This window comes from Miscanthus floridulus, unplaced genomic scaffold (assembly GCF_019320115.1).
Source record: "Miscanthus floridulus cultivar M001 unplaced genomic scaffold, ASM1932011v1 os_1323_2_3, whole genome shotgun sequence".
Lineage (NCBI taxonomy): Eukaryota > Viridiplantae > Streptophyta > Magnoliopsida > Poales > Poaceae > Miscanthus > Miscanthus floridulus.
In genome coordinates, this window is record NW_027097655.1 from 7,875 (window position 1) to 21,040 (window position 13,166).

General features: G+C 43.6%; 1 pseudogene; it reads left to right on the top strand.

Moving 5' to 3' along the window:
- The first annotated feature begins 417 nt into the window (after nt 1-417).
- LOC136533927 ((-)-isopiperitenone reductase-like) lies at nt 418-1,068 on the top strand (annotated as a pseudogene).
- Nucleotides 1,069-13,166: the final 12,098 nt, after the last annotated feature.

Genomic DNA, 13,166 nt, shown 5'->3' on the forward strand with positions numbered 1-13,166 from the left:
TTGGACGTTGATAATTCCTAAATTATGCAATTCAGCTACGACGTTGCTACATCATTTGATTGTTAAATATTTGTCTGCCCTGACTAACTATGCACTGATTGCACAATTATATTATACCAGAAAAAATAGTTCTAGAATAATTGACATGTCCATGAAGTATAGGGCCTTGTTTAGATTGCAAATTTTTGCAATCTGGACATTGTAGCACGTTTCGTTTGTATTTGACAAACTTTGTCCGATCATGAACTAACTAGGCTCAAAAAATTCGTCTCGTGATTTACAACCAAACTATGTAATTAGTTATTTTTTTTACCTACATTTAATGCTCCATGCATGCGTCCAAAAATTGATGTGGTGGAGAGAGAGTGAAAAAACTTGGAATTTGGAGGTGATCTAAACGAGGCCTAGGTCGATGGCATGGATGTAAATCAGAGAGTTGAATGGATGAGAGAAAATTCAAAAGAAAGATACGATGAAGCTATACAATGTATGAGAACAAACCACCATGGCACTATATTAGATATTGCCTTATTAAGTCTGCTCATTTCAAATGTCACAAAATATCATTTCTACTAGGGTTTGCATGCAATGAAATGCTCACTTAGTTTTAGTCTAATTTTAGTTACTGAAGATCGCGACATTCCTTCTTTTTGAGCAGAACTTCAACAGTGAAGACCTTAAGAAGGAGTTTGATGACATTGACAATCTCACTAAAAATAAACTGGCGGAACTGTTGAATAAGTTCCTAGAGGATTTTAAGGCCAACTTAGTAGAGGCACATGGGTGGCCAGCCTATAAAGTTGCCAAAGCGGCACTTAATGCATATACTAGGATTCTTTCCAAGAAGTATCTTACATTGCATATCAACTGTCTGACACCTGGTTATGTCAAGACCGATATCTATATGCACATGGGAGTATTAACACTTGAAGAGGATGCTCACAACCCTGTGAAGGTTGCTCTCTTGCCTGACCATGGACCAACTGTGCTTATTTTGATCTGAATGGTGAGGCGTCCTTTATGTGGTCATGTTATATGATCGTATTTCTTTTACTCCTTAGCTTCTGACTAATCCAGATGTCTTTTGTATGATCTCTCTGAGATGTTTGCATATTATAATTGGTGTGGTGTTCAAGGTGTGGGTGGTATTTAGATGTCTGGAAATATTGCAGACGCCGAAAGTTCTAAAAAAAGTTGCAATAGACAATGCCGATGTGGGCGATGGGTACCATCACCATCTGATAATAGCAAGTAGGGATCCAGCGGATTTGACCCTACATGTCATAATTGATTTTCAGGGAGCACTACTACAAAATGGATTGGGCGATGGGGTACCATCTCCATCTGATAGTAGCAAGTAGGGATCCAGCGGATTTGACCCTACATGTCATAATTGATTTTCAGGGAGCACTACTATAGAATGGACTTGTTGTTCCGGGCGATAACGGCCTTTAGTCCCGGTTTACCACGCCGGGACACAACGATCCCAGGACTAAAGGTGGAACCTTCAGTCTTGGTCATCAAGCCGGGACTAAGAGGGACCTTTAGTCCCAACCGGGAACTAAAGAGGGACCTTTATTCCCCAACCGGGACTAAAGGCCCTCCAGCCGAGCAAAACCTGGCGCACCCTTTAGTCCCGGTTGATAACCTCAACCAGCGGACTAAAGGTTCACCCTTTACTTCCGGTTGGTAACCCCAACCGGGACTAAAGGTTCCTTTTCTTTTTCTTTTTTTTTTGTTTAATTTGTTTTCAGTTTAGTTACACATATTTGTTTATATAATAATATGTTTTTATGTACGTATTCTACGCTGCTATATAAATACATGCACGCATATAATTACATCTAATTCTCATCTCGAGGATTATTATATTCGAATAAAGTATGAAACTATATATATTATAGATATATATGTATATATACAACACTTTCATGATCTTGTTCTCGAAAATAACGATATCAATAAACATTTAATTTACATCATTAGTTCCTTAGATCAAAGTAGAACTCGCCGTTGGGATTTAGCACTTTTTCTAGAAGATATCCTGCTATGGACTCTTGAACTGCTTTCAGATGGTCTTTTTGCAGACCCTTTCATTTCAACCATTCAGTCTTGTATTTGAAATAAAAGGAAAAGTATTAATACAGACATATATAGTATTCATTTAAAAATAAATAAAAATTTGATATATATACGTACTCTGAGGACATCTTCAGAGTTCTTCTTATGTATTGCAGTGATAAATTCACAAACGTAGTATCCACACAAGTTATTACTTGGTTCCTGCCGCAAATACCACTGTACGAGAAGAAGATTATTCTCATCATCTCACACGTAAATTGAAGTACGATATAGTAATTAAACACGTGGAGAAGTATATATAGTACTACTTACTGGTATTTCAACTATATTAAGTGGTGCCTTGCAATTCTTATGGTGTTGCCGAATAAACTCTTTTCAAACTCTGTGCGACCAATAATGTACGATCGTTAATAAATTATGGCAAAGTCTATTCAATAATAGTTGTGCGCGAGAGATCGAAATTACTCCTGGATAATATCTATCATATCTTGGTATTGTGCTCGCTCTTTTCTCAATGAGTCCAAGATTACTAACTGACTTGAGTTTAACTCAATGACAATGAGTATCCACTGAAACCTGCATTGGTTTATACACACACGTACATGCATATAAGTTGTATTGATATTACATAAAATGTGTAGACTATATTATTATTAACACTTACTCAAAGTTGTACGGGAAAAGTATTGTTGTCTTGTCGTGTTGCTTCACGAAGAACTTCATGATATTCGTCTGTGCTTCAGATACCCAGTGGTCCTTGACAATAATATCGGTTTTGAATACGATATAAGGATCAATGAAGCCAACACTGGTGTCTTGTATTCTTTGGAGCTCTGACATCTAGAATCTGTATATAAATATAAGTTACATGTGAGGATAATTATATACACGTACGCATGGAAGTGAGTTTATTAAATAAAAGTAAGAATCACTTACAAACAAAAGGAGCTAATGATTGATTTGTCTAGAGCGTTCAAGTGGAATAGTTGATGCAATTCTTCGAAACTAATATGTAAGATGTCATCGCCACGGAAGTAATGATGGTCTCTAAATCTGACAAGTTGCCTCATCCACAGAGTGTCTGTTCCACTAAACCTTGCACATTCTTATTATTTTGCTCCTTATGATTCTCTCTGTGGTTTCCAAGATTCTCACTGGATATTCTTTGTATGATAGATCTCCTCGGATATCCAGTTCTTCCAAAGGTAGTTGTTCCTAGGTACTCTCAAACATTTCTTAAGTTGCGACACATGGAAGACATCATGAACACCTGAAAGCTGCTCTGGTAATTCTAGCTGGTAAGCAACTTCTCCTCTCCTGTTGATGATCTTGAATGGTCCCACATACCTAGGTGACAACTTTCCCTTAGTATGAAATCTCTTAACTCCTTTCATAGGTGATACTTTGAGATAAACAAAGTCACTGATTTCAAACACCAAATCTCTTCTTCTTGTGTCTGCATAGCTTTTCTATCGAGACTGTGCAACCTTCAAGCTTTGCCTTATTGTTTGTACTTGTTTTTCTTCTAGTTGTAAAACATCTGGTCAAAAGACTTGACTTTCCCCCGTTGGATTCCAAAACAATGGGGTTCTGCACTTCTTGCCATACAATGCCTCAAACGGTGCCATCTTGAGACTCTTTTGGTAGCTATTATTATAGGAGAATTCAGCATAAGGTAAACTCTTATCCCAACTTGTCCCATACTATAGAGCACAAGCTCTTAGCATATCCTCTAAGATCCGATTTGTTTCTCTCGGTCTGCCCGTCTATCTAAGGATGGTAAGCTGAGCTAAAGTTCAACTTCGTATCCATGGACTCATGCAATTTCTACCAAAAATGTGATGTGAACTGTGTACCCCCTATCCAAAACAATCTTCTTTGGTACTCCATATAAACATACAATCATTTCCATGTATAACTCTGCCAACTTTGCACCCGAATAAGTTATCTTAACCGGAATGAAATGTGCCACTTTTGTCAGACGATCCACAATTACCCAAATAGAGTCAAATCCTCTCTGTGTATGGGGTAATCCAACTATAAAGTCCATTCCAACTTCTTCCCATTTCCACTCGGGTATCTTCATTGGTTGTAGCAAACCTACTGGCCTCTGATGTTCTGCTTTTACTCTTTGGCACATGTCACATATGGCCACATGTTCAGCTACATCTCTATTTAGTCCATACCACCAGTATCTCTCTTTAAGATCAAGATACATTTTAGTACTCCCTAGGTGTATGGAGTAGGCTGAGTCATGAGCTTCCCTCAAAATAGACTCCCTAATAGATTTCACTTCTGGCACACAAATCCTTTTTCCAAACCATACTGTCCCTCAATCATCCATGTAGAATCCTGGGGCTTTAACCAATCACTATATGTTCTGCAATATCCTTGATCCTTTCATCATTCAACTGTCGCTTACGAATCTCTTGTTCTAGAGTAGGTTCTACCTCTAACTCCATGGTGTTAGCTACAATACCCAAATTCAAGTATTTGAACTCCACACACAACTCTTCAGGTAGTTGAGTTGTATTGGCCATGTTCACATAACTCCTACTCAGGGCATCTGCTACAACATTAGCCTTTCCTAGGTGATAGTGTATATCCAAATCATAATCCTTGATTAACTCAGCCATCTACACTGCCTTGGATTCAGATCTGACTGTGTGAATATATACTTTAAACTCTTATGATCCATATAAATCTCACACTTATGACCTATCAGGTAATGCCTCCAAATCTTGAGAGCATGTACCACGGCTGCTAATTCTAGATCATGAGTCAGATAATTTAACTCATGTTTTCTCAGCTATCTGGATGCATAGGCAATAACTCTGCCTTCTTGCATAAGAACGTCACCTAGACCTTGCCGTGAGGCATCATAATAGATAGAGAAGCTTTTGGTGAGATCAGGTAAGATAAGCACTAGGGCAGCAGTCAATCTCCTCTTCAACTCCTCAAAACTATCCTGACATTGCTTAGTCCATACAAATTTAGCATTCTTCTCTAACAAAGCAGTCATGGGCTTTGTTAACTTAGAGAATCCCTCGATGAATCTCCTATAATACCCAGCCATACCCAAAAAACTCTGAATCTCACTAACATCCTTAGGTGGCTTCCAACTCAACACATCTCTAACTTTCTTGGGATCTACTACTCCTCCTCCATTAGAGATTATGTGACCAAGAAAAGATACTTCTTTTAGCCAGAACTCACATTTGCTAAACTTGGCATAAAGCTGATGTTCTCTAAGCTTCTGCAACACCAACCTCAAATGTTCTTCATGCTCTTCTTCAATCTTAGAGTACACTAGTATGTCATTAATGAACACGACGACAAACTTGTCAAGGTACTCCATGAACACTTTGTTCATAAGCAGGTGCATTTGTCAGACCAAAAGACATGACTGTGAACTCATACAGTCCATATCGGGTCCCAAAAGCAGTCTTGGGGATGTCAGTATGCCTTATTCTCAACTGATGGTATCCAGATCGAAGGTCGATCTTGGAAAACACACAAGCCCCTTTCACACCGGTCAAATAGGTCATCAATTCTAGGTAGTGGGTACTTGTTCTTAATTGTGACCTCATTAAGTGACCTGTAATCTATGCACATCCTCTGTGTACCATCCTTCTTCTCTACAAACAGTACTGGTGCACCCCAAGGTGAAGAACTAGGTTGAACATAACCCTTATCTAACAATTCCCTTAATTGTTTCTTAAGTTCTGCTAATTCATTCACTCCCATTCTATAGGGTCTCTTAGCTATGAGTGCAGTTCTAGGTAAAAGTTCAATTATAAACTCGATGTCTCGATCAGGTGGCATACCTAGCAATTCCTCAAGGAAAACATCTAGGTACTCGTTTACTATCCTTATATCTTATAAGGTTGTGCCCTCCAACTGATTAACCCGGTAGATTTCTGCAGCTGGCTAAGTTGCCACATACTCAACTTCCTCTCCGGATGAAGTGGTAAGATTCATAAAACTATTGCCACAATTAATACTGCTTTCTGCAACCTTAACCAATCCATACCCAAGATGACGTCAATACCAGATGAGTTTATGACTACAAGATTTGCTTGAAATTCTACCCCCCTTATGCTGAGACTAGCAGCTAAGCATATCCACTCTGCTTTCATTACCCCTCCAGGTGAGCTTACTAACATGTGTTTCTTCATAACACTTACTAGAATACCATGCTTCTTTATGAATGTATATGCTATGAAGGAATGTGAAGCACTAGAATCAAAAAGTACTGTAGCTGAGTTTGTGTTGACCGGAAACGTACCGATCACCACATCTGGTGCCTCCTGAGCTATTTCAGCAGTCACATGGTTCACCTTTCCCTGAACATAATTCTATTGCGAGTTAGCCGTCTTCTTAGGGCATCTATTGGAGTAATGTCCTAGCTCTCCACAATTGAAGCATTTATTATCATTAACTGCATTTGGCGCTTTTGGTGCGCCATTCCTCTATGGAGCATTGGGGGCATTGTTCCTCACTAGTACATTGTTGGGCTATTGCTGGCGCTGAGCTGGTGCCTTATACTGCTGCTGCTGCTACGCACGCTGGGGTTGTTGGTTGCGGTTGAGACCTGTCTGACCTTGATAGCGCTGCTGAGGTTGAGCTTGTTGAGGGTTGGCACGGAAGCGAGAGTTGCTCCTGGATTGTTATCCTTGAAACTTCCTCTTTTGTCCTCCTTTTGGCGGCGCTTATTCTCGATCACTAAAGCCTTATCCACCAGCTGCTGGAAGTTAGCAAAAGTATGAGACAACAGCTGGTACTAGAGACCATCATTTAAACCCTCCATAAACAGCTCCTGCCTCTTTCCACCCTCATCTACCTCAGTCGGTGCATATCGTGACAATTGTATGAACTTGTCATGATATTCAGCAACGGTCATGCTCCCTTGCTTGAGAGCCAAGAGCTCCTTCTTTAGCTTCATCAGTCCCGCAGGCACGTGGTGAGAGCGGAAGGCACTGCAGAACTCAGCCCAAGTGATGGGATTAGCTTCGGTATGGCTGAAGCAGAATGAGTCCCACCAATCTAGTGCAGCTCCTTGCAACTGTCCAGAAGCATATAAAACCTTCTCCTTATCATCACACTGGGCAATCTCCAGTTGCCTCTCAATGGCACGTAGCTAGTCGTCAGCCTGGAGTGGGTCGGCAGAGTGCTTAAATACAGGCGGGTGTCCTTTCAGGAACTCTCCCCTCTTATCTCTGACATGAGAGGGTGCATTCCCATTCCCTTGCCCCATGTTCTGCATGTTCTGGGCCATCTGCTGAAGCAACTATGTCTGCATCATCATCAGCTGCTCTATGGTGACTGGGGGAGGTGGTGGTAGTTCCTCACCTCCCTGGTTGTTCCTCCTGGTGTTCACCATTTGTAGATGCATCATATAAGTCTCACATGTCCAAGCATATAACTCTTAAAAGATACTAGTGTAACATGAGTAGGTGTCACAAGATCAAGACAAGAGATATATGTAGGGAATACAACAAGATATTTGTTTTGATTTTTCCGGCGAGTTGGACAACAACAGTGTAGTAAAATGAGCATATCTCACCCTCTGTTTATCATCTGATTTCGTATTTTATCTTTCTGGAAAGCTTATGAAATTCTCTATAACTTCCATTTGGAACATTTTTTTTAGATTCTGACGTTTACTTAGTAAAATACAGACGATAAGCAGTACTATTCTAGAATTCTAACAGCACAGAAACCTCAACTTACAACAGCTGTATCTCACAATTTATAAAAGGTATTGAGGTGATTCCAAAGCCAAAAGAAAGATGTTGAAGTCTACGTATCTCCATAAAATTTCATGACCATTGGACATCTAGATTATGAAATATGAACTAATAAAATGAAACCCAACTATTTATTCATAATATCCTTAAACCTTAACCTTAACTAAATGACCGTGGACATGCCCACAAGTCATCACAATCATATCAAAGATCCAAATCAAACATTATTCATAATGATAAGCATCCAACCATGAAAGTAACACTTGTTCAACCATTAAAAGAAAGAAACTAAACACTCTCTCGTGCATCTACGCGTGTTTATTACATATTTTTAAGACTCTCCTATGGGTATGGGTCGACGTTGGTGCTGGTGCTGGGGTCTCCAAACTCTCCTCTGTTCCTTGGGGGCGACTGAGTAGGTACACCTAGCGTTTCCATATCTGGACCTCCTTGCTGCTGCTTTAGTGTAGCGTTCTCACAGGCAAGCTGTAGATAGGCCTGCCCCATGACATCGAGCTCATCTAGAAGCTGATCCAAGTCGGTGTTGGTTTCAGCCAAGCACAACAAGGTATGCCACAGCCTCAGGTTTGCCTCTCCAAGTGGTGCAGCGATGTTGCATGTAGACTGTCCGCTCCGACAATGGGGAAGATATCGGTCGTCCTCCTAGGCGATGTCATTGAAGTGGCGGTCGCGGTTGACCATCAACGCCTATCGAGCTGCGTCCCTAATGATGGCTACAAGTGTGAGCTATGCAGTGATGGCGTGGTGGATGTAGCGCACCCGAGTCCCTTCTCAGATGTACACTTCTGTCTCCTAGAAGCCTGTGTAGTCGGGGTGGGTCCAATGCTCCGTCCTATACTAAACAGTGCCTTCGGGGTGGTAGCGATGTACAAGTGCGAGAAGCTTGGGGTGGTAGTAGGCATCACCCTCCAAGTCATAGTGGATCTCTGTGGTCCACCCCTATGCCAACAATGCATTGTGATCATCATCACTATCATTACCCCCATTTCCATCGTCTCCTCCATCATCACCACCATCTCCACCATCATCACCTCCATCAGCATCAGAATCATCAGAGTCATCTCCATCATCGGGGTCACTAGCTCCCTCCTAGCCACCTTGTTCATGCTCCTCCATAGGATCCTCCTCAGACTCCTCTATCTCAATGGGCTCCTCGAACATGGGCCCCTCTTCTATTTCTTCATCCATTGGATCTTCCAGCAAGTCCTCCAGAGGTTCCCCCATGGGCACCTCCACAGGCGGTTCCTCCTCCTAGTTCCTTAGAGCTTCCACCAGATGTGCTGGGACACGCTTGCCCAATGTGAACCTGGTCCTCCTGGTGGGCATCACTATGGTCCTCTTGCATGGGGTCTGCTTGGTGCGGGCCATCTATACGAATGAAAAGGTTGAGTATTAGAACAAAATAATTTTTGGCAATAGATAAAGAACATAATATAAGCAAAAATTTTATAGCAAATTAAAGGTAGTAAAATATAGATAATGTGATCCTAGAAACATTCATTTCTCACTAGGTTGTTCGTCCTACAGTCAGTTATAGCTCTGATACCAATTTGTCGCACCCAATTTTGTATAGCAAAACCAGGTACTCATATATGTACGCCCAGGATGTCCAAACACACACGTATATCACTTGATCTCAATGGTCAAGTGATGACAAGACGCAGCTACACAAACTGACCGGACGCAGCAACCCTAGTGTCCGGTCGTTTCTAGTAAGGTACCAGTCACGACCGGACATGTCCGGTCGATCACGATTGGACGCAGCGTCAGCGTCTGGTCCTTCTCCAACTTTTCTGTGTCACCTACGTCACCGTATGTCAGCCTGACCAAAAGCACCCTACCAGCGTCCGGTCACTTCCAGCGCCAGCGTTCGGTCGAAGACCGACGCTGCATGCTCTTGCCCGCCACTAACCGGACGTAGGACCCAGTGTCCGGTCACCATGTGGCCAGCGTCCGGTCCACTCTGTGAGACCCTATCTTTTCTATATAGGGCACCGGTGGCACCGTCGGACTGTCCGCACTCTATGGGCGGACACTCCACCGGTGGAGTTTCAAACCCTTTTCGTTCCATCGTCGAGTTGATCCATATCAACTCCAACTTCATCTCCTTTGTAAATGTGCCAACACAACTAAGTGTACACCACCATGTGTATGCATGTTAGCATTTTCACAATCATTTCCCAAAGGATTAGCCACTCAACTTGCCATGCCACTCAATCCTAGCGATGATGCAAAGTTAGATGACTCGAGTGGCACTTAGATAACTGATATGCAAACAAGTTTGCCCCTCTTGATAGTACGGCCATCTATTCTAAACCTAGTCATCAACTTCTCTACACACCTATGATCAGTGAAATGAAATGCCCTAGGTTATATCTTTGCCTTGCGCATTCCATTTCATCTCCTTCAATGTTGATGCAACACATGCACCAATATGATCAACAATGATATGATCCACTTCATATCATCACATGATCATATTGGTTCATCGATCTGGACTTTACTTGCTTTTCACCATTGCCTTCATCCATCGGTGCCAAGTCTTGCTTAAGCTTCACCACCACGTGGTCCATCGCTCCAAAGCCTCTGACTTGCCCTTCACGCTTGCAACCGGTCCATCAAGCCAAGTCTTTTCTTGATCTTCTCTACCTTGATCACATGACTCAATGTCATGTCTCATGTGCAATGAGCTCCTTCATCATCACATGTGTGAGCTTTGCAACATCTCCAAGCCATTTTCACCTTTCATGGCATTGTTGCTCACACGCATGTACCTATGGACTAATCACCTGTGTATCTCATATAAACACAATTAGTCCACCTAGGTTGTCACTCAATTACCAAAACCACACAAGGACCTTTCAGCCGGGTGCTGCAGCTAAGGCCCAAGGAGATGGTTGTGGGGAAACCCATACCGTTCAATGCCTCGGTCATATCTAGACTGGTATGATCCCTTCTTTTCTGTTCATGTCTCTTCCTCTACTTTTTCCTATTTCTTGATTTTAGGCCATCCATTCTGTAGGGGCTTAAAAAGTACAAGTCCTAGCCACACCTTCCTAAGGGACCAGAGGGCACGGCCCGGCAGGCCACCCAAAAGGAGGCGGCAGATGCTAGGAAGAAGAAGAGAACCAGGGAGGTTAGGCGGAAGCAAGAGAAGGAGCGGGAGGTCACCCGATGCGTGAAGGCTAGGGAATGTAGGAGCGATGTTGAGTCAGAACTTGTCTTGGATGATCCTATGGATGTGGACAACATGGTCTTGTCCGACGAGGAGGAGAGTTGGGAGGTCATTGTGACCTCGGCGGAGCGTTGCGACCCTATGGTGATGTCCACTAGTGAGGAGCATGAGGCCACGCGGTGTGTGGTGGTTCCCGCGCTGAGGAAGCATGCGGCAAGCATGGACGCCGTTGGCGGACGGGCGGTGAAATAGACGTGGTCACTGTGCCCCTTGGCGGTGTCGCCGGTCCCGTCATCGCATGTGGTGGACGCGGTTGAGCAAGCCAGGCGGTCCAAGGAGCAGACTAGCACTTGTGCATCACCGGGACCGGTGCCAACACACGACTCATAGCCAGGGGAGGCCCCGCCTATCATGGATGTGGTCGAGCATGCTGGGCGGTCTGAGGAGCAGACTGGCGCCCATGTGTTGTGCGACATGCAACCAGAGGAGGTCCCACCCGCTGCTTCGGTCGGGGAGTCCCGAGCCAAGAGTCATGGCGACCCACAGGTTGGGCATGAGCCGGTTGGGGTGACTCCATCCCCCGCTAAAGTGAGGGGGCATGGGTCATAGCCTAGGAGCGGCCCGTGCGCTGTAGGCCCACTGGGTCTTGGTTTTAGAGTCATGTCGCTCGCTTCTCGGTATGTTTCTGCTTTGTTTCTTCAATCTTTTGCTGGTTGAGTCTTTTTGGAGTGTGACTTACCTACAATTGCTGTCAGTGGCCAAGGGATAACGGGGCTGAGCATCGCCTTGACTCCCATGTAGGAGACCTAGAGGCCCACCCTACAGCATTAAAAGCTCTTGTTTGGTTTTGGTTAATTGATGAAACCCTAAGTGCTAACCTAGTTTATCAAGGTGATCATGAGATAGGTAGCACTACTCCAAGTGATGAAGCAATGGTGAAGATCATGACAATGGTGATGACTTGGTGATGATCAAATGCTTAAACTTGGAAAAGAAGAAAGAGAAAAACAAAAGGCTCAAGGCAAAGGTATAAATTTTAGGAGCCATTTTGTTTTAGTGATCAAGACACTTACTGAGTGTGATCACATTTAGGATTGATAGCCATACTATTAAGAGGAGTGAAACTCGTATCGAAATGCGGTTATCAAAGTGCCACTAGATGCTCTAACTCATTGCATATGCATTTAGGATCTAGTGGAGTGCTAACATCCTTGAAAATATTTGTGAAAATATGCTGACACATGTGCACAAGGTGATACACTTGGTGGTTAGCACATTTGAGTAAGGGTGAAGAAGATAGAGATGAAAGAGGGTCAGTCTCGCTATTTCACAAAGTGACCGGACGCTGGTCTCAGGGGACTGGCGCGTCCGGTCAGGCGTGGCAGTGAAGACCTGGCATCGGTCTTGTGACCAGACGCTGGGTCTTGGACTGATCGGACGCTAGAAGGTAGCGTCCGATCAGAGCCAATGTAGCAATGCCAAGATCAAGGAGACTGACCGAACATTGGCTGTGTCCAGTCAAGGTCGACCGGACATGTCCGGTCAAGATTTGCCGTCTCTAGGAGCTTAATGTAAATGACCGGATGCTGGGCGTTTAGCGTCCGGTCACTTCTGCCACAACGTCCAGTCATGTCTCGACCATTGAGATCGGCTAGCTATGGTTGAACACAGAGGGACACGTGGCTGTCATCAGGTGACCAGACACTAGGTCCTGCGTCCGGTCGATTTAACCAGAGCGTCCGATCACCCCGTGTTGTGCCCAGTGAATGGGTACAATGGCTCTATTTCATGGGGGCTTCTATTTAAGCCCCATGGCTGGTTCAAGCTCACCCTCTTGGCCATTTGCATTGACATAGCAACCATGTGAGCTTAGCCATAGCCCTCTCACTCTTCTCTATCATTGATTCATCATCTTTGTGAGATTGGGAGAGAAACCAAGTGCATTGCTTGAGTGATTGCATCTAGTGGCACTTGACATTCATGTTTTGCTGCGGGGTTCACTTGTTACTCTTGGTGGTTGCCGCCACCTAGATGGCTTGGAGCAGCGAGGATCGTTGAGCGGAGGTTGGTGATTGTCTCTAGCTCTGATCATGGTGATTGTGAGGGGTCTTATGCCTTCCCCCACGGAGAGGCAAAAG